Below are 18,638 nucleotides of genomic sequence, written 5' to 3'. Positions count from 1 at the left end.
CTCACAGTTGCCCTAGAAATCTTTACAGACATACCTTTCAAATGAACAGTGCAGCATATCATAAAAGGGTTGACATAATTAAAACTCGTTACTTGTAAAAATGGAAATCAATATCTATTTAGGTCACTGTCTTACATTCATATAACCCAGTCATTTTGCTTCTTCACTTTCTGAAGTGAAGGCTGTTACTCCATAGCTAAGGGTGCAAATGAGTAGCCATCATGACTCCATATTTTTCCCTCTCCCCCTAAAAGGCGCAAGAGTCATATCAGCCTTAAAATCAGTAAGTTAAATCTGGGACTCACGTAGAATTTTTCTTTGAAATTTTAAGCAAATTAGAGCAGGAGGCTTCCTTAATTATGACAATTACAACGTAACAGTTGCTAAATACATTTCCGAAAGTCTTCTGCTTTTACTTTCTCCACCTCTCAGTTTGTAACAAAAAGATCCCCAGAAGACAACGGATTAAACTTACTTTACTGTACTACTTTAATGTGTGGGTGTATTCAGGTCCAAATTTTAGTTATAAGAGTCAAATTACCAAAGCTATTCAAGTTTTCTTTGGTAATTTCATTAGCTAACATCGACTCTGGCAAGCTTAGTATATAAGATAAAAGGACTGCCGGAGACCTAAGATGCCCCCTCCCCCCCCCCCCCCAAAAAAAAAAAAAAAAAAAAAAAGGTACATCTCTGATTTTGAATGGAAAGGGACTAGAGCATAAATTATAAGATGCCCACTGGAAAGACTTGTCAATAGAACAGATTTTTTCATGCAAAAAAGTCTGATGGAAGGGTGTGACAAACCTCTTGGTCAAGGTTTGCATGGGAGTTACCCCTCCTGCAGACCTTAGGAGACCCAGAAGAAGGAGAGGCAGGGAAAGCTTCCTATGATCTCATGTCCAACCCCCATTTTCTCACCCAGACTTCCCACACTGCCTGCAGGTGTCCTGTTATGGTCATGAGGAGAGATCCTGTGATTTGCAGAGAAAGAAACCGCAATGAGTGCTAGGAGGCTCATTGGAGGCCAGCCTCCAGTACGTATCTTAAGCTCATTGGGAAACCAATTACCCCCCTCTTAAATTTCAGAGGCGCATCATGAATCGCCCCCACTGCTCCCCTTATTTTGGTTCATTTGAGGCCAATGATCCTGATGATTTTGGCTCATTTGGGGATAACGAGCCCACTACTGCTGTCTGTCTGTCCTCCTACTCCTCAAGAAGGGTGGGTCTTCAGTGAGCCTATTAAGGCTTTCTGACAGTTCTCCCATTCAGCTGACAAGGTCTACAGGAAGAGGGGAAAATACCTCCTAGATCTCTTCCCCTGTCCCAAAGCCTCCAGGCTTCTATTGAATTCCGCAAGAAGGAAGCCCTCCAGCATACCATAGTACCTCTTTAAGTGAGGCGGGAGCGAAGGGGAAGGAGAGAGGAAAATCTGAAGAAAGCAGCAGGGCTTAAGAGGAAGGAGATCGGGGGGACTAATTCTCCCTCTTCAATAGACCTGAGAGGTCTGTGAGAGGTGAAATCCTTCAGATCTTAGAATACTCATTACCACCTCTGCATGAGCATCAGGAGGCTGACTGAGCCCAATCTTTAGGCTTCCTGTACCCCTATTGGCCTTAGAAGTTCTATTTGGGACCATCCCTGAATGACCACAAGCTTTAGTAGGTTTGTTAGTCCCCCAAAAGCCTGTTTTGGCATATTTGGGTCTCAGATGCCTACAAAGGATCTGGGGAAAGACCCAAGGAGTCTGCTAAGATCAGTACGGAGCCTCAGAGAGGACCACCATGAATCTCTTAAGACTAACAATGCAGGGCATCCTGGTGAGACGTCTAAGATTTACAGAAGATAAAGACTGGAGAATCTTAGAGGCTGGAAAAGCCTACTCAGGTTTGTTGGGGAACAACAGAAAGAGCTGGGATAGGAATTTTCACTCCTCAGAAACCCCTAGAGCCCAGAAAACAGCAGGGAAAGTGAATTCATCTGACCCGCAGCATTTTATACGAGAGCTAAAGAACATCAGGAAGTACAGGGATATCCTTCCCAGGATCTAATGACTCTTAAGCCTGCTCACAGCTAACCATTTCCCTTTCCTGTAGGCCCTGGGAGGAAATTCCCAGTCCATTCTTTAAGATGTTGACAGGGCCTCCTAATGTCTTTGCAAAACACAGATTCAGAGCCTAAATTCAGAGATTCGCAGAGTAGGATTGCCTTATTTTCAGCATAACAACTCTTCTTCCACAAGACAGATGGGGAGCATGAAACTATGTAGCCAGCTAAACAAGGGGGCACTTTCACTGGACCTAGCAGAAACTGCTGGATTAGGCATACACAAATTTGAAGGAGCAGGGCTCCTGTCCAGAAGATTTTAAGACCATTTAAAAAAAAAAAAAACCACAAAGAAAATTCCTACTTGAAAAGCTGTTAGGAAAGTTAAGGTTGAAAGGACATCTCAGGGAGTGTCTATTACCTGCAAGAATATTTGAGTTACAAAACAGAAATCTTGGAAATACAGTGTTAAGTTTGCATTTCCACAACAAGCAACAGTCACATTGAAATAATAATCACAAACTCAACTCTCCGGCAGTACTGTTGCAATCATGTAGTATTCTCATAATGAGGCAGAATGTTTTGCATATTTAAAAAAAAAAAATGAAATGAGAAATGGCACCATAACTTACTGCTTTCTGGATGTTAGGACTTAATTGTGCGTTTTTGGGTGCCAATAGTATGTTTCGTGAATGGATGTAAAAATAAAAGATGCTTTTAAAAATCATGATATTTGTATAGTTTTATTAGAATCTCCCCTGCTTAACGGTATCAATTATGTTAATTACAAATACAAGATTATTCTATTTAATCTCTATCTCTTCTAAGAACAATAGAGCATATCTGTTCTTTTAAAATGACTTTGCTTGTATCCACAATGGTAAAATAGGAAATCTAATCTTTTTGGATTTGTAATTGAACACTGAATTTATAATGAAATGCATAAGAAAATAACTTTATCAATCCCAACTTATAAGAGCATTATAACCACTCTTCTTATACATACTGATGGCCATTATGTGAAATGGAATACTGATATTCATGCCTGCAACTAAATTATTTTGCTTCTGTTGTTTCCTCTGGGGTACATTTAGGGTTGTGGGTATTTCGGTGTGACTGGGTTGTTGTGGAAGTGCAATCTTAACTGTATATCCTGGTTTTTTCTAACTTTTTAAAAATGTTATCTGACTCAAATGTTTTGAAAGATAATATGCACTCAAATCACTAATGTGTACACCTCCACTTGTAACTTCACCTTGAATTATTTCTGTGTAGGAATAATTTCAGGATTTATTCCAACTTCCTATAATGTGGTAATTTCTTAAACACACTTGCAAATTTGGACTTTTCAAAACAAATTAAGCCTAACAATCCAGCTCTTCTTATTAGTTCTATATTCTTGTTCCAACAAGAAAGTGACATGCAACTTTTTCTGTCCTTCCCACCACTTCTCACTTGACAGAGGAAAGAGCTCAATGCTCTACATTCTCTAAATTAAAATCTCATTTAACTAACAAAAGTTTAATTACAACAGTTATATAACAAAAAGTTCAGAGCAAGTGTAGATTTCTAGCTATAGTTCACCTAACAGCCTGCAACTTAATACTGTCCCTTCCTAAATTCAAATTAATCTATAAATGTATGCACTAAATTTAGTAATACTGAAATTTCAAATCATGATGCTTTTCTATAATCTACTCAAGATGCTTCCAGTCGAGATCCTATAGGTTTTAATAGCTATAGAAGCTACAAGTAGACACCAAGAATGCAAAGATCCATCTAACTAGAATTCTTTACATATTCTTATATCATCCAAGTTTAAAGAAAACATATATAAATGTAATCTGGCAAACATTTATTACAAAATTTTGTATGGAACCCTCAATATAATAACTGGGCGTACTGGAAAATATTCAGATTGAGATGCTAAACAAATCCATACATAGCGGAGCTAATTGCTGATTTAGCACCACAACAAAGACAAAGTAGACACTGACAAAAAGTTACATGACAGGGGAAACTAAACCAGGCTCTTTTTGCAAAGCCTAGACAAACAGATGCAGCTTGTGAATGCTTTCTGAATGTGGCTTTTTCAAAGAGTAAAATGTTTTTGAAAGAGTACAGGAAGTTTTTGTATTGAATTTCAAAGATTGAGACAGACAACTTGTAACTATTGGGAATTAGTAAAATGTTATGAGCACAACAAAAATGTTATATCAGGTAAATTAAACAGATTTCAACAAGGGAGAACTCCACAAAAAGAAGCCAACAAAGAGAAGTAAGGGAATGGGAATGTCAATTAGTTGCTACTAGCTAATAGTATTTTTTAGTTCTGAACTGTACAATCTTAAAGAAAAACTGCACCCCTTTTCCTTAGCCAAGTGTATATTAGTTCCAGGGGGTAGCCGTGTTATTCTATATACAGCAAGTGTATATTAGTTTATATTAGTTTATCAGTCAAAGAGATTCTAATGCACAAACAAATTTTAAATGATTGAACAGGTTTTTTTATTATTATGGCAGCCTGGAAACTGATTTTCGGTTTCTGACACTAGGAAACACAATACTAGTGTAAGTCCCATAATAAAATGATACCACTTAATACAGACAAATGCAAAGTTACATATCTAGGACCAAGAAATAAGGGTAGCCAACCTTGCATTTTAGCTTTTACTAACATGAAGATCTAAAGTTGATTCTTTTCACTGGCGTGGTAAACTTTTTACTGACCGCTAAAAATACCATAAAGAATACAATAACGTCACAAAAGTGTGTACTCACTCACAATATTCTGTACACAGGAATTTGGAATTACGCAATTATTTTAGCTGCAGTTAATTGATCAATAGGGTTCTTTGGGCATGTGCAATAGAAAACAGGAAATTGATAAAGTCATGGTCAATGTAGTTTTATGATACAAGAAATGATTATGAATGACGACAATCAATGTCAAAATACAGTATGTTTTATTTCTACCCAATTTCACGGACATTTTCATTTATTTACGGGTTTACGGACAGTGTTAAAATTGTACATTTCTTTACTGACTGTCCATAAATTTACAGATGGTTGGCAACCCTTAATACAGGCCACTGCTACCGAATGGGGGACTGTATCCTGGAAAGCAGTGATTGAAAGGGATCATAGTGCATGATCAACTGAACATGGGCTCCCAGTTCTTTGCTGAGGCAAAAGGGGCTAATACGATTCTTGAATATATAAACAGGGGAGTAATGAGCAGGAGCAGGGAGGTGATTTTACCGCTATATACAGTATGTTGTATTCATGTATACAGCTTAGCTATAAAATGGGGAATAACTGGCTATGCGGAAGTACAGCAAAAATGGATCTGGGGATTATAGCAAATCACAAATTGAATATGACCCAACGTGATGCAGCTGTGAAAAAAAAAGTAATATCTTTCTAGGGTGTATTAACAGGAGTGTCATATGTAAGATAAAGGAGGTAATTGTCCTGTTCTACTTGTCACTGATGAGGTCTCAGCTGGAGCTGGTGTTCAGTTCTGGGCACCACACTTCAGGAAAGATATGGACAAACTGGAGGGAATCCAGAAGAGAGCAAGTAAAATGATAAAAGGTTTAGAAAACTTGACCTCTGAGGAAAGATCAAAAAACTGGGCATGTTTAGTCTTGAGAAAAGAAGACTGAGGCGGGACCTGATAACAGCCTTCAACTGTGAGAAGGGCTATTATAAAGAGAACAATGACCAATTGTTCTCCATATCCACTGACAGTAGGATGAAAAGTAATGGGCTTAATCTGCAGCAAGGGAGATTGAGGTTAGATATTAGGAAACCCTTTCTAACTATAAGGTTAGAGAAGCAAGAGGAAGGATGGAGAAGTGGTCAAGGTTCTGGCCTAGGCTTGGGTTCAATTCCCTGCTCTGCCATAGACCCTGTTTACGGCCTGGGACAAGTCACTTGGCCTCTCTGTGTCTCAGTTCCCCAGCTGTACAATGGGGATAACAGCACTTCCCTGCCTCCCAGAGGTGCATGAGGATAAATACATTAAAAGCTTTGAAATCTACTGATGAAAAGCGCTATATAAGAAACAGGCATTGTTCTTATTAAGCACTGGAACAGGTTGCCTAGGGAGGCTGTGGAATCCTCTTCACTAGAGGTTTTTAAGAAGTTGGACAAACATCTGTCAGGGACGGTCTAGATAATACTTAGTCCTGCCTCAGTGCACGGGATTGGAGTTGGTGACTTCTCAAGATCCATTTTAGACTGTCATTTCTATGATTCTGTGATTGGTGAAACCAGTACTGATATACAATGTCCAGTTCTGGTGTCCACATTTTAAAAAAGGTATTGAATAATGGGAGAAGGTGCAGAAAAGAGCCACACAAATTATTTGAGGGCTGGAGAAAATACCTGACCATAAGAGTTAATAAAAAAATATCCAGGGTTGCCCTGGTTACAGTATATAGGTATCTTCACATGGAGAACAGAGTGGGTGCTAAAGGGCTTTTTAACATAGCATAAAAAGGCAGAAAAAGAACCAATGGATGGAAGTTAAAGCCAAATAAATTCAAATAGAAATTAGGCACAAATTTATCTGTGAGGATGATTAACCAGTCCCAAGGAAAGTGGTGGAGTCTCTACTTTTGATGTCTCCAAATTCAAACTGGATATCGTTCTCAAAGATGCTTTAGCCAAACACAAGTTACTGGGCTCATTGCAGAGGTAAATGGGTGACATTCTCTCACCTGTGCTACACACGAGGTCAGACTAGATGATCTAATGGTCCCTTCTGGTCTTAAACTCCGTGTATCTATGTATGTATCTATGTTGTGGAAAAGCAACAGAACTTGCTCACTTTCAAGGCCCCTTCCACACTGGAAATGGCCAATTTTAATTATTTTATCCAAAGTTTTTGTTGTTTTACAGCAAAAAAGAAAAAACATTCAAAACAATAGGCCTATCTTGTATTTCATACAGTTACTCAATGTTTTTAAGAAGTAACAAAGAGGCTTTGCATAAAATAAAATTTGTTATACAGGCATGATGCTACCTGCCATTTTCTGAGGAATCTGGATGAATTGAAATTCCTGAAAACAGCAGCTTTATAATGGAAGTGCTGACACAACCTTAACTATAGCAGCAAATGCTCTGCTATAATCAAGTTGTTATGGCAACTAGAATTGTCAGGTTGAGAATGGGAGCGTGTATGCGTGTGCATGCCGAACTTTAAAGATCTCTTTCACACTCTCCCCCCAGAAATCTTTCAAAAATTGGTAGCAGCAACCTCACCACTATCAGACCCCAATAATGAACTACAGATGCTCAATATTTTCCTAATAATGAAAGAAACAAGTCAGATTTATTGGATGTTTTTCATGTATGAAATACAAGATAATAATAAGTCCAAGGTCTTGCTCTCAAATGATATAACATCAGTTAAAGGAATGTATAAAACAGAGGTAAATTGAACAATATTTGTTAAATACAAAATTCTGTAAATTCTGGCTTTTGATTGATTTCATAAAGCATTATTGAACCTGCCTCTATCTAGTCTCCAAAAATATTCAACAGATATCACAAGTGAACAAATGGCAGTTACGCATTATTTGTAATATATCTGATGCTGATAATCAATCTTCCAAATTGATTACATTATGGAGTTGAATGAGCATGGCTGACATGAGCAAGCACTCAAAGAAGAAACTTTATTCTTAAAGGACTTCCTAATGAAAATGTGAAAGGAAAAATCTCCTACTTACTCTCAATTAAATTGGAAACATCATTCTCCCAATAATAGAATAAGAAAGCGCCCCATAAAATGGGTCTTCCCTGTTCTCTGAGAAACATTGATTAGAATAGCCAATCACCTCTGAATAGAAGCAGATGTACAATAATTTTTAGGTGGAAGGACCTATTGTTTGCAGAGGAAAAGTGTTGGGGTGCCAAGGGGGAATCTCTACCACCTTGCCAAATCCTGAGGACTATCACCCTCGCCAGACTTTCCATATGGCAGTCCATCTTAAAAACACAAGTAGCTTTAATTTCAAACCCTTTGAGAACTGAGGCAAATAGTTTATGATTTTTACAAGCATCTTCCTGATTGAAATTTTACTAGTTTGGGAAAAATGTTTTTAAAATTATTTAATAAATGCTAATGATGGCTTATGTTATTTGCAGGATTCTGACTTTTGATGCTACAAATATTGGCTGAGAGTTTACCCAATGAGATGTCAAAGTGGGGATTTGTGTTGTTAGGATTTAAAACATTTTTAGACGAGTTGGATAATTATTATTGGATTAAACTACATATTGATTAAAATGTGATAAAATAATGTTTTAGTAATCCAATTTGAATATTTTTATATTGGGTTTTATTGTATATTAACTATACATTTCCTTTTATAAGCTAAAACATGACTATCCGTTTTCAGTGACTAATGTTAAAGGTGAATGATGAGCTTATTGAATAGATGGGGTGGCAGTATCCTCATTGCAAAAGGTCTCCGAGATTAGGGTGCTCACCTCAGAACCACCCTACACAGTGTTCTATAAGGATAAGGTTCAGCTGCGTCCCCATGCAGTCTTCTTACCAAAGGTAGTGTCACATTTCCACACTAATCAGGACATACTCCTGTCAGTGTTCTTCCCAAAACTGCACAATTCCAGCGAGGAACACAGGTTGCACACCCTGGATGTTAGACAAGCCTTGGCCTTCTACATTGAAAGGACTAAGCTTTTCCACAGGGCGACTCAACTCTTTGTTGCAGTAGCAGATAGGATGAAAGGCTGCTGGTCTCCTCCCAGAGAAACTCGTCATGGATAACCTCTTGCATTAAGTTCTGCTATAAGCAAGCTAAGGTGCCCCCACCAGCTATCATAACAGCCCACTCTACCACAGCACAAGCATCATCAGCAGCCTTCCTGATGCAGGTGCTGATCCAAGATATATGCAAAGCCACTACCTGGTCTTCTGTCCATATGTTCGTGATACATTATGCCATTACCACGCAGACACAAATGACGCCAACTTCGGCAGAGTATTACAAGCAGCACATCCATGAACTCCGAGCCCATCTCCAGGCATCCTGCTTGTGAGCTACCTAACATGGAATTGACATGAGCAAGCACTAGAAGAAGAAAATACAGATACTAACCTCTTGTAACTGTTGTTCTTCGAGATGTATTGCACATGTCCATTCCATGACCCGCCCTTCATTCCTGCCGTCGGAGTTGATGATAAGAAGGAACTGAGGGGGCGCAGGGCCAGCGGCACCTCATATACTACTGTGTGGGGCTCCAAAGGGTGCCAGAACTGGCCCTAAAGATACCACTAAGGCAAAAAATCTCCAGCAGCCATGCACGTGGGCACACACGCACCTAACATGGAATAGACATATGTAACAGATCTCGAAGAACAACAGTTATAAAAGGTTAGTGACCATTTTTTCCATGCTTTCAAATCCCACATAAAACAATTAAACTAAAATGATCTAATGTTAATCAAATGTCTGGTTGATTACAAAGCTTTTAGTCTTTGAAGACTTCCTTCATTTTTTAAGATATTTATTGATTTTTTTTTAGCAATAAACAATATAATGTATAGAATACAAAACAGATCACTGAAAATTACAGCTTTACAGCTGCATTCAATTTAGACAAGCACAAATTCAGTTCACAGTGCAAAAGTATTCCAATTGCAATAGCGAATAATTAATTACTATATAGCAGCAACAAAACCAGAAAACCAAACCTTACCTAGTAAGGGAAGAGCTAGAGAATTGAAGGAGAGAAATAATTTTGTTCACACAAGCAGCTACTACTTTTGGAAGACAAAGGAACTGAAACAATTACTGCATTTTCTCCATAAAGACAGGGAGCACTTTAGAGTTTTAAATTGTGGTGGATGTATCCTTCCACAAAAAAGTCACCACTGAAGTATTAAGCTGCACCAAACATGGAATCAGACAGAACTGCAGAAACAGAATGACAACATTTAGGCCACATCTACACTTACCTGAGAATTCAGCGGCAGTCGACAAGAGTTACGCAAGCTGGCAGAGTAGCTTGCATAACTCCCATCTACTTCTTAATTTCCATTGTGCGCAATGTCTTCACTGTACTGACGGGAAATGTGTTCTCGTCGACGCAACGCTATGCCACTTGAGGGGGTCATTTTAGTGCGTCGACTTCCTGATCAATTAAGCAGGTCTTTACTGGCCACTCAATTGATCCAGAAAGATCGATCTGATGGCAGTGAATTTGCCGCCATCAGTGTGTACATAGCCTGAGTCATAGGTTAAGAGTGGAATTTGTTTATTTTTTGTTTGTTTTCAGTGGGATGAGGAAGTGAGTAAAGGTTTAAGGATTTGGGAAGGGGAAGAAAAAGAAACAAGAAAGAAGCGATAGTCCTAGAGAGTACATCTAAATGTTGGTTTTTTTCCTTCTTTGAGATTCCTACCCTCCCCATTAACATTAACTAATACTCACCCAAACTGTTCTACCTCAAATTATCAGTAACATTTAACCTTAAAATGGTTATACTGACAAGAAGTTACTCCTGGAAAATCTGTCTTCCAGTGCACTAAACAAGTGGTGCCCATCATAGCCGCCAGCAACGCATGGGAAAGAGCAAAGAGCGGATTTTTAAACTGAGCAGGATCAAAGATGAGAGTCCTCACAAACACATTAACCACCATCAATCAGCTACAAATCTTAAGTAAGGGTGATTTCAACTTCAGTGCTTCCCTGCTTCTCATGCAACATTCATTTTAAAGCTTGTTATCCCCTTAACACAAATAACTGTATTGCTCTGACTTTGTTTCATTTTCAGGTAGATAGCCTCAAGATATTTTTACCTGAGCAGAGTCTAGACCCTAACATACGCAGTGAACATGCCCTATCACTTTGGTCTATGATGGTTTTAGGTATGGTGGAACATGAGGAGAAAACATTGTGTGGTTTTTAATAAGTTTTTCTTTCTTTCTTTCAGGGTGCCCATGCTCAACACTCAGAGGATGGCCAATAGCAGAGGACCAGACTAAGAGTTTAAGTGTAAGGACAGCTACACGGTAGCTACACTTACCATTACAGAGCACCTCACCAGGTTTTCCTTTAGTTCAAAGGTTGCATGACAGCCAGGTCTGTCCAAGAATTAATCGCCCATTGTATACTGGATGGTTCATGGTCAGATGACAGGCATTCAGTCATTACAGTGATTTCAGACTAAATTTGTGCTTAAGAGTTTGAATGTTCTTGCCTCCATGAATTGCTTACCTTAGACTCCTATGGCACTATGTGTATAGCGTTAGGTTCACCTTCACCCTACCATCGTGCAACGTTTGCTGTTAACCCTCCAGTTCTGAGATGGCTGCATTTTACTAATACTGTATATATATAGTTTAAGATGGTCTGGATCTTTACACACAAAAAGTTCCTGTGGGGGAGGGAGGGCAGAGGGATGCACACAGGACAGTCACTAACATGCTTTCTTTGTCCTTTGCAAGATTACCTGGACATATACGTAAGATATGGAGGCATATTTATTGCTACACACAAACAAATAGCCTCTCTTCAGGGTTAAAATATTTTGCAGGAATTTGGTCTTTTTAAAGTCACCTCCTAACCAATTTAGTGCCTCTTCATTTCAGGGTGGGTATAAACTCCAGGCAGACATTCAGTGCTTGCAGATAGGATGATACAGGAGCTATGAGACAGGCAGTCTCTATATAAAACTCCTGAAAACATGCCTGGATGTCAAATTCCAGCACACTCAATTTGGATTTTACATCACATGTTCACTGTACCGTGGGCAGCTCAGGCTCCTTCCTTTACAGGCCAACAGAATTGATTGTTTGGATTTGCAACGACAGCTATCATTCACTGGGCTGCATTTGGACAGCAACTAGGTAGCCTAGCTCTGGGCTTAGGGTGCACGGTATTCCACAGCCATTTGGAAATATGTATGGGGCATAGGGTTTGAACTAACTGCATTCATCATTAACTGACTGGATGAACCAAGGGAGCCAGCCAGATGCTCTCATGCATTTGTGAAGCTAATAATTTAACAAGCATGATGAACGTGAGCTTGCTGGTATAGATGATGCAGGACAGCAGCAAGTTCTGAAAGTTGTTCCACATATGTATGATATAGTGCCAATACACACAGATTTATCTTTGCAGTCCCTCTTTCCCACTGCTCTTCCCCCTCATGCAATGGAGACTACATCCTATTTCTTCCCAACCAAAATTTCATGTCTCTGTTCCCCAGTCTCAGTGTGCCAAAGGCAAAAAGGAAATTAAACAAAACGTTGTACCTGCTATTGTTTTTGTCATGAAAATGTAAAATTCAAATAAATCTAAGTTTCTCAGTGAGGCGGAGGGAAATGTAACAATATTTTTAATGATTGTGTTTCTAATATTTTAAGAAGTTCTAAGTCTAGCTTTAAACTAAGATTTTCTCCACAATGCATATACATTTCCTATTAGCATTAACGAAAATACGTGGGTGCAAGGAATAAAGATTTTACCCTGTAATCTTTAAAGACAGATTTTTGAGGGGAGGGTTTATGCTATGTTAAAAGTATTTTTTAAAAATACATTATTTCATTTGTATGAAGGGGCATATTAACCTCAAGAGAGCAATTATCCAACTGACATGAAAATGAGAACAATCTGTTTGAAATTAACACCTAATTAAAAAAGGGATTTGTGAGTCAGAAAGCTTTTGTCTGAATCAACAAAAATGGGTAACAAGTTTGAAACAGTATCTTTTTCACATGCAAGTGACTTCTCCAGTAATGAATGAAAAATTAATTACAATAAGAAAAACAATATTTTTATATTATTTCTTCAGTGGAGAAAATACACAGAACAAGTGTGTAGGCTGAATCTGCACAACAAAGCTGTAAATGAAACAAACCACAAAGCTATAGCCAGATCCACAAATTAAAGGCAGACTGAAACATAACCAGAATTTTCAATAATGACTCTTTTTGGATCATTTCTTTGATTCAAGTTAGCTATAAAAAGGCCTTAATCTGGAGGGAGCTTTTACCTCCACATACGTCACTTACTGTGTCAAAAACAACCACTGTCCATTCTACCTGATCACACCCAAAAGCAGCAGTCTTTTCCTGGATTCATTTCTTGATGACAAGCTGTTCAAACAGAGAGCACCTATCAAACCTAATATTATAATCTGCTGCTTTTTTTCTTCTAGTATACACTGCTGTCCGTCAGAAGAAATAATTAATAGGTTTATTATGTATGAAAGTGTCTTCCTGTCAGTTCAGTGCCAGGTTTGCATAGCTCATATCAGCTACTCATTGATGCCATGCATGCTCACTGTCCCGAGATATGACAAAACACTACACCCTTTGGGATTTTTTTTCTCCTGTTCAAAAAGAGCGTTTCACATCTGTGTCTGACAGAAGCATTAGAAGCAGAGAGGAGCAGATCCTTCATCATTCCTTACAAATATGAGGCTGAAGCATGGGTGAAAAGTTAAGACAAAACCTGAAGTCCACTGATCTTGCATTACTGTTTTTCAACGCAAACATACAATGTGGGAGCTACTGAATTTGTAGAAAAACAACAACTTTTCACCTTTGGAATCATCTACAGAAAACAGATGGGATTTACTGGATGCTGAAGCTTTTAATCAATTTTTAATAATTACTGAGCACTTGAGTTATCTAAGGTATGTTCATCTGCCTCTATTGTTTGAAGATACGCAAAGTTCAGAGCTCCCTTTCTGTAACCTTATGAGAACAGAATAACCTAAAATGCTGCATATAGAACTCAGTCAAGTATTCAAGATGCCTGGGAATAAATTAGAAAGCAACCACCACTAAAAAACAAAGCAGCAGCAACAAATAAAGACGCTGTGGAAAAAGAAATCACAAGACAAGAGAGAAGAATGCATTTAAAATAGGAAAGCTTCCTACCTGGTGAGTGTCTCACAGTATATTCAGACAGAGCACAGATAAATGAGCTTCAATCAAATATCTCCAGGTAAGTTTTTATTTCATATACTACTTAACACCTTTGCTAACAAAAATATTACCATGATTTCACAAATAATAAGTCAGTGATTTTCAGTTAAGTGTAACCTTTACATTGATAATGAAATTCAAACCTTCTCAAGTAAATATTTTGTCCTGTTAAATTTCCTGCACTGTACAAATACCTGATCTCTTTTGCATAAATATTTTGTCCAAATAATTGTATTAATGTCTTTCTCTGGGTTTGTCCTGGAATTGTTTGCTAAGATTTAAAATCCTTCAAATTGCTTTTTATTTAACAGTTAGGAAAATATATGCAAAGAACACATAATAAGCCATGCTTCTTTTTACTATTACTATTTGCAAAATTGATTTTCTGTACTTCATTATCTAATTCAGTCTACTAAAGGAAAGAGCATGTTATACAATGGCGGTATAAAATCTTAAAAGATATTATTTTATTATAGGAAAACATCCCCATTTACAAAAATAGGATGTCAGATAAATCTGGTAGTGTCAATTACAGCCATTTATAAAAGGAAAACTATAGGACAATGAGGTAATAGCACAGTGTTAATAAACCATAAAGGTATATTCTATATATTTTCAATACAAAGGTTGAACACAAGGGTCTCAACAGAACTACAAAAATAACATCTTGTACCTAAATTGCTTTAACTCAGATCACAACTGTACAAACCAAAGCATACTGTACAAGCCAGAGCATACAGTCCAAATAGTCATTGGTCCTACATAAAAATATCCTGTGATCGCTTCATAGTGATTCTAGTACTCCAACAGCTAAACTTAATAGCCTTGATGAAGGACCCCAGTGCTGCCCCATTCACAAAGCCAAACCCCCTGAAATTAAAAAGAATAAAACAGTTGTGCACTGTCTTATATATTCTATATTTTACTGCAACATTGTTAGTCAATTTTCTATTTAATGTTTTAAAATGTAACTTACTACAGATTTCTTGCTGTTGGTCTACCCTCTGTTCCTCACTGGTTTCAACACACTTTTTCTTTCCTATAAGAGATAAAGTCTCTTTTCTTGCATTGCTTTTAATATGTTTCTTCCATTCCTTCTCTCCCCATTCACATTTTTCTCTTCCTTTCCTCTACGTCCCCCTCAGTATGTTGTCTCTCCTTTCTTCTCCCTGTTCCTTTCTTCCTTACTTTTTTCTCTCTTATTCAAATAATTTCTCCTTCCTTCTCTCGCCCGTTCCTCCATCCATCAACCATAAAACAACCATCCATCCATCCAGTCAAAGAAACTTCTATCCAGCTTCCACTTACACACACAAAAGAGCTTGGAAATTCTACCAAACACCTAATCGCCAGAAGATTAAATCTACTAGCCAAAAACTGATAAAATGAAGAGCCAAAAATGTGGGTTCCCATTATACAGAGGTGACTGTCAAGTGAGAAGCCCATCCCTGTTAAAATTCCTCCCAAGGAGCTGAGCCTGAAGCCCACTTGGGGGATTAATCTTTCATATCACCCTCTAGCTACCAGGTGTCTTATAAATTTGAAGCTCCTCCCACAATGAAAAAGAAACAGTCAGTCTATTTGTTCTTTTTCCCCAGATCCCAGTCTCCTGGCTGTTGTGATAGGTATAGAGGGGCTCAACAAAACTGTACGGCTACTGTACTCTTCCCTCAGCCTGCCTGTTGCTGCTGGGGGTATTTCAACTACTTTACACCTCTCCCAATTTCTGCCCTTTTCCCCAGTGAATCGCTGCAGATGCTACTTCTGCTGCTTGGAAAAGCTCTAAGCAACAGAAGTAGTGAAATTAACCTAATTGTTGGTTTTCATAGCATCTATTCAGAATCCCATGGACAGCAGTAATACTAACTAAAACTGATGCAGTTTGGTGAAACTCTGAGCAACAGCAGATGCAATGCAGCTCTTTGTCCACAGATTCTGGAAGACGGTGCATTGTTTACACTCAATTTACATTTGGAAGGTTATTTTCAGAGTCAAAAGGGCTAGAAATATTTTATATTTAGGATCTTATTGCTCCTGTTGTTTTAAATGAAAGCTTTGATTCTGCAGAAGCTGACGGTTCGCACCCTGGAAAGTTTATTACTAAACCCGGGCCAGTGGGCATTTGGCTATTTTTAAGCCCTGACATACAGTACCCATTTTTTAAAAGAAAAAAAGTATAACTGAGCAACCAAGCCCTCTTTGTAAGAAAGGAAATTTACTTCTGAAAATACTTTTTAAAACAGTCAATTTTAGATTTCTACATAGCTTGCAAAATTCTATACAAAACTTCTCCTTTCAGAGACCTTTAAATGCAGCCTTACATGTCTAAGTTTCTTATGTTCTCTGACTTACAAAATATGGAAAAAGTAAAAGGAGACTATAAAGTCAAATGTAATATAACTGTATACCCCTATTTAAAGAATAGGCAGACATTTCAGAAATTATTTATCAACATAACTGAATATAATTTTTTATTTTAAAATCACCAAATAGCAGTAATTTTTCATTTCATTGGATTATTCCTCTTTAAAACTTTAATTATGATACTGACTTGCTGAAGCCTCTCTGTCATCTCCAGAGACACCAGAAATAAACTTGCATGTCATTCAACTAATGCATCTGAATTCTTAATGATCCACTATCAAGTTCCAGGATAAAAAGAGCAATGCAATGAGAAACAGACACAACCTTCTTTTGAAACAAAAATTGTAATTTGTTTTCTGACCAGAGTTACAATGGAAGAGTACCTAAAATGAAAGCAGTGAGTTAACAATATAATACTTTGCACTTTTACACTGCCCTTTTATCCAAGAATCACAAAACACTTTACAAACAAGTAGATCTCAAAACTTCCTCTGTTTACTATTTAAGCATTATACCCATCTTAGACATGACAGTAGCTAAGTGGGTGGCCCAAGGCCACTTAGTAAGCCAGCTGCAGAGGCAAGAACAGAACACAGAAGTATTGCCATCCAATCCTGTGTTCTAATTACCAGCCAAACATCTACATGTAACCCTGAATTAAGTATACAGAGATTTTTCATAACATATTATCCATCTCCCTGTGGCCCTTTTAGTACATTTCTTTCTATAAACAGAGTTATTGTAATGAGGTAACTGGTGCTCAGACACTATGATGACAATTTGCACTCTAGATGTACATTGGCAGAAAGTATTAATAGAGTTGTTTGAAATCTGTAAAAAGCTTTTTTGCAAAAATGTGGACATCTTTTGTAGGCAATCATGCAAAACCTGAGTGGGGAAAATCCTTGTGTGTAAAGTTGCAAGAAGTGAGGGGAGACAGGGTCATCTCCCTAGAGACCTTATGGCACAGACGAATGAACAAAAACATGGAAGCCTAAAATCCTGAATTCTATTCTCATCTGTGCTACTGCTTTTATTGATTGAAACGGCACTTAAATAGCACTCTATAAACTTTTTTTACCAGGCCTCACACCTATTACTAACATATAGCTCAGTTTCCCTATGAGAGGGTCAAGCAGGAAATCACTGGCATAACCAGGATTAGAACCCTGGTTATTAAGAAGGCCACAATGAAACCCTGCAAATCACTTAATCTCTCTTTCAATTTCCCCTATCCAAAATGGGGTAATAATACTTACCCATCCACATACTTGTGTCAGTGTACTCTTAAACACTTTTTTTTTTTTTTTTTTAATTTTTACCTTTGGCAAATATCATTACCACCATTTTACAGATGAGTCACAAATTTTAAATTATTGCTCTAGGACACACTGTAGTCTAGAGAATTAGGCAAGAACTGGAAATCAGAAAACCTGGGTTATAATCCTGATTTCAAAACTGTCACTTTGAAAGCAAGGCACTTACCCATTATGAGCCTCAACTTCCCACTCTGTCAAATATGGAACAACAATACTTGACTATTTCACAAGCAGGTCATTAGGCATAATTATTCTCCTTCACAATAGTTTTTCATCAGTATAACTCCAACTGCACCAGAAATTCAGGAGGATCTTTCCATTCCAACAGTAACTCTGAAGGATGTTAAACAGCAGTTACTAAAGTTAGACGTTTTCAAATCAGCAGATTCAGATCGGATAACTTGCACCCAAGACTTTTAAAAGGGCTGGCTCAGGAGTAATCCGGATCATTAATATTAATTTTCAATAAATCTTGGAACACTGGAGAAGTTCCAGAGAACTGGATGGAGCTAGTGTTGATTCAGTATTTGAAAGAGGTAAGTGAGATGACCCAGTTAGTTATAGGCCTGCCAACCTGACATCAATCACAGGCAAAAGAGTGGAATGGCTAACATGAAAAATTCAATTAATAAAGAATTAAAGGAGGGTAATATAATGAATGTCCTTCAACATGGGTTTATGGGAAATACATCTTGCCAAACTAACTTGATTTTTTTTTTTTTTTTAAGAGATTACAAATTTGGTTGATAAAGGTAATAGTGTGGCGGTCATAAACATATGTCTGTAAGGCATCTGATTTGGTATCACATGACATTTTGATTAATAAACTAGAATGATACAAAATAGCATGGCACATATTAAATGGATTAAAACCTGGATAATGGACAGATCTCAAAATATAATTGTAAACGGGTAATCATCATTCAACAGATATG

The 18,638-nt window shown here is 37.7% G+C and overlaps 1 protein-coding gene across 1 annotated transcript in view; it reads right to left on the bottom strand.

Moving 5' to 3' along the window:
* The window catches only part of AVEN (apoptosis and caspase activation inhibitor), a 175,063-nt gene that overhangs the window by 88,752 nt on the left and 67,673 nt on the right, over positions 1-18,638 (bottom strand). The gene's annotated exons all lie outside the window — the stretch shown is intronic.

The sequence above is a fragment of the Emydura macquarii genome, unplaced genomic scaffold, assembly GCF_026122565.2.
Source record: "Emydura macquarii macquarii isolate MOO-44397 ecotype Brisbane River unplaced genomic scaffold, CSIRO-AGI_Emac_v2 contig_1876, whole genome shotgun sequence".
NCBI classification, from domain to species: Eukaryota; Metazoa; Chordata; order Testudines; family Chelidae; genus Emydura; species Emydura macquarii.
Note: the sequence above shows the minus strand (reverse complement) of the source record. Positions and strands in the feature narration are given on the sequence as shown.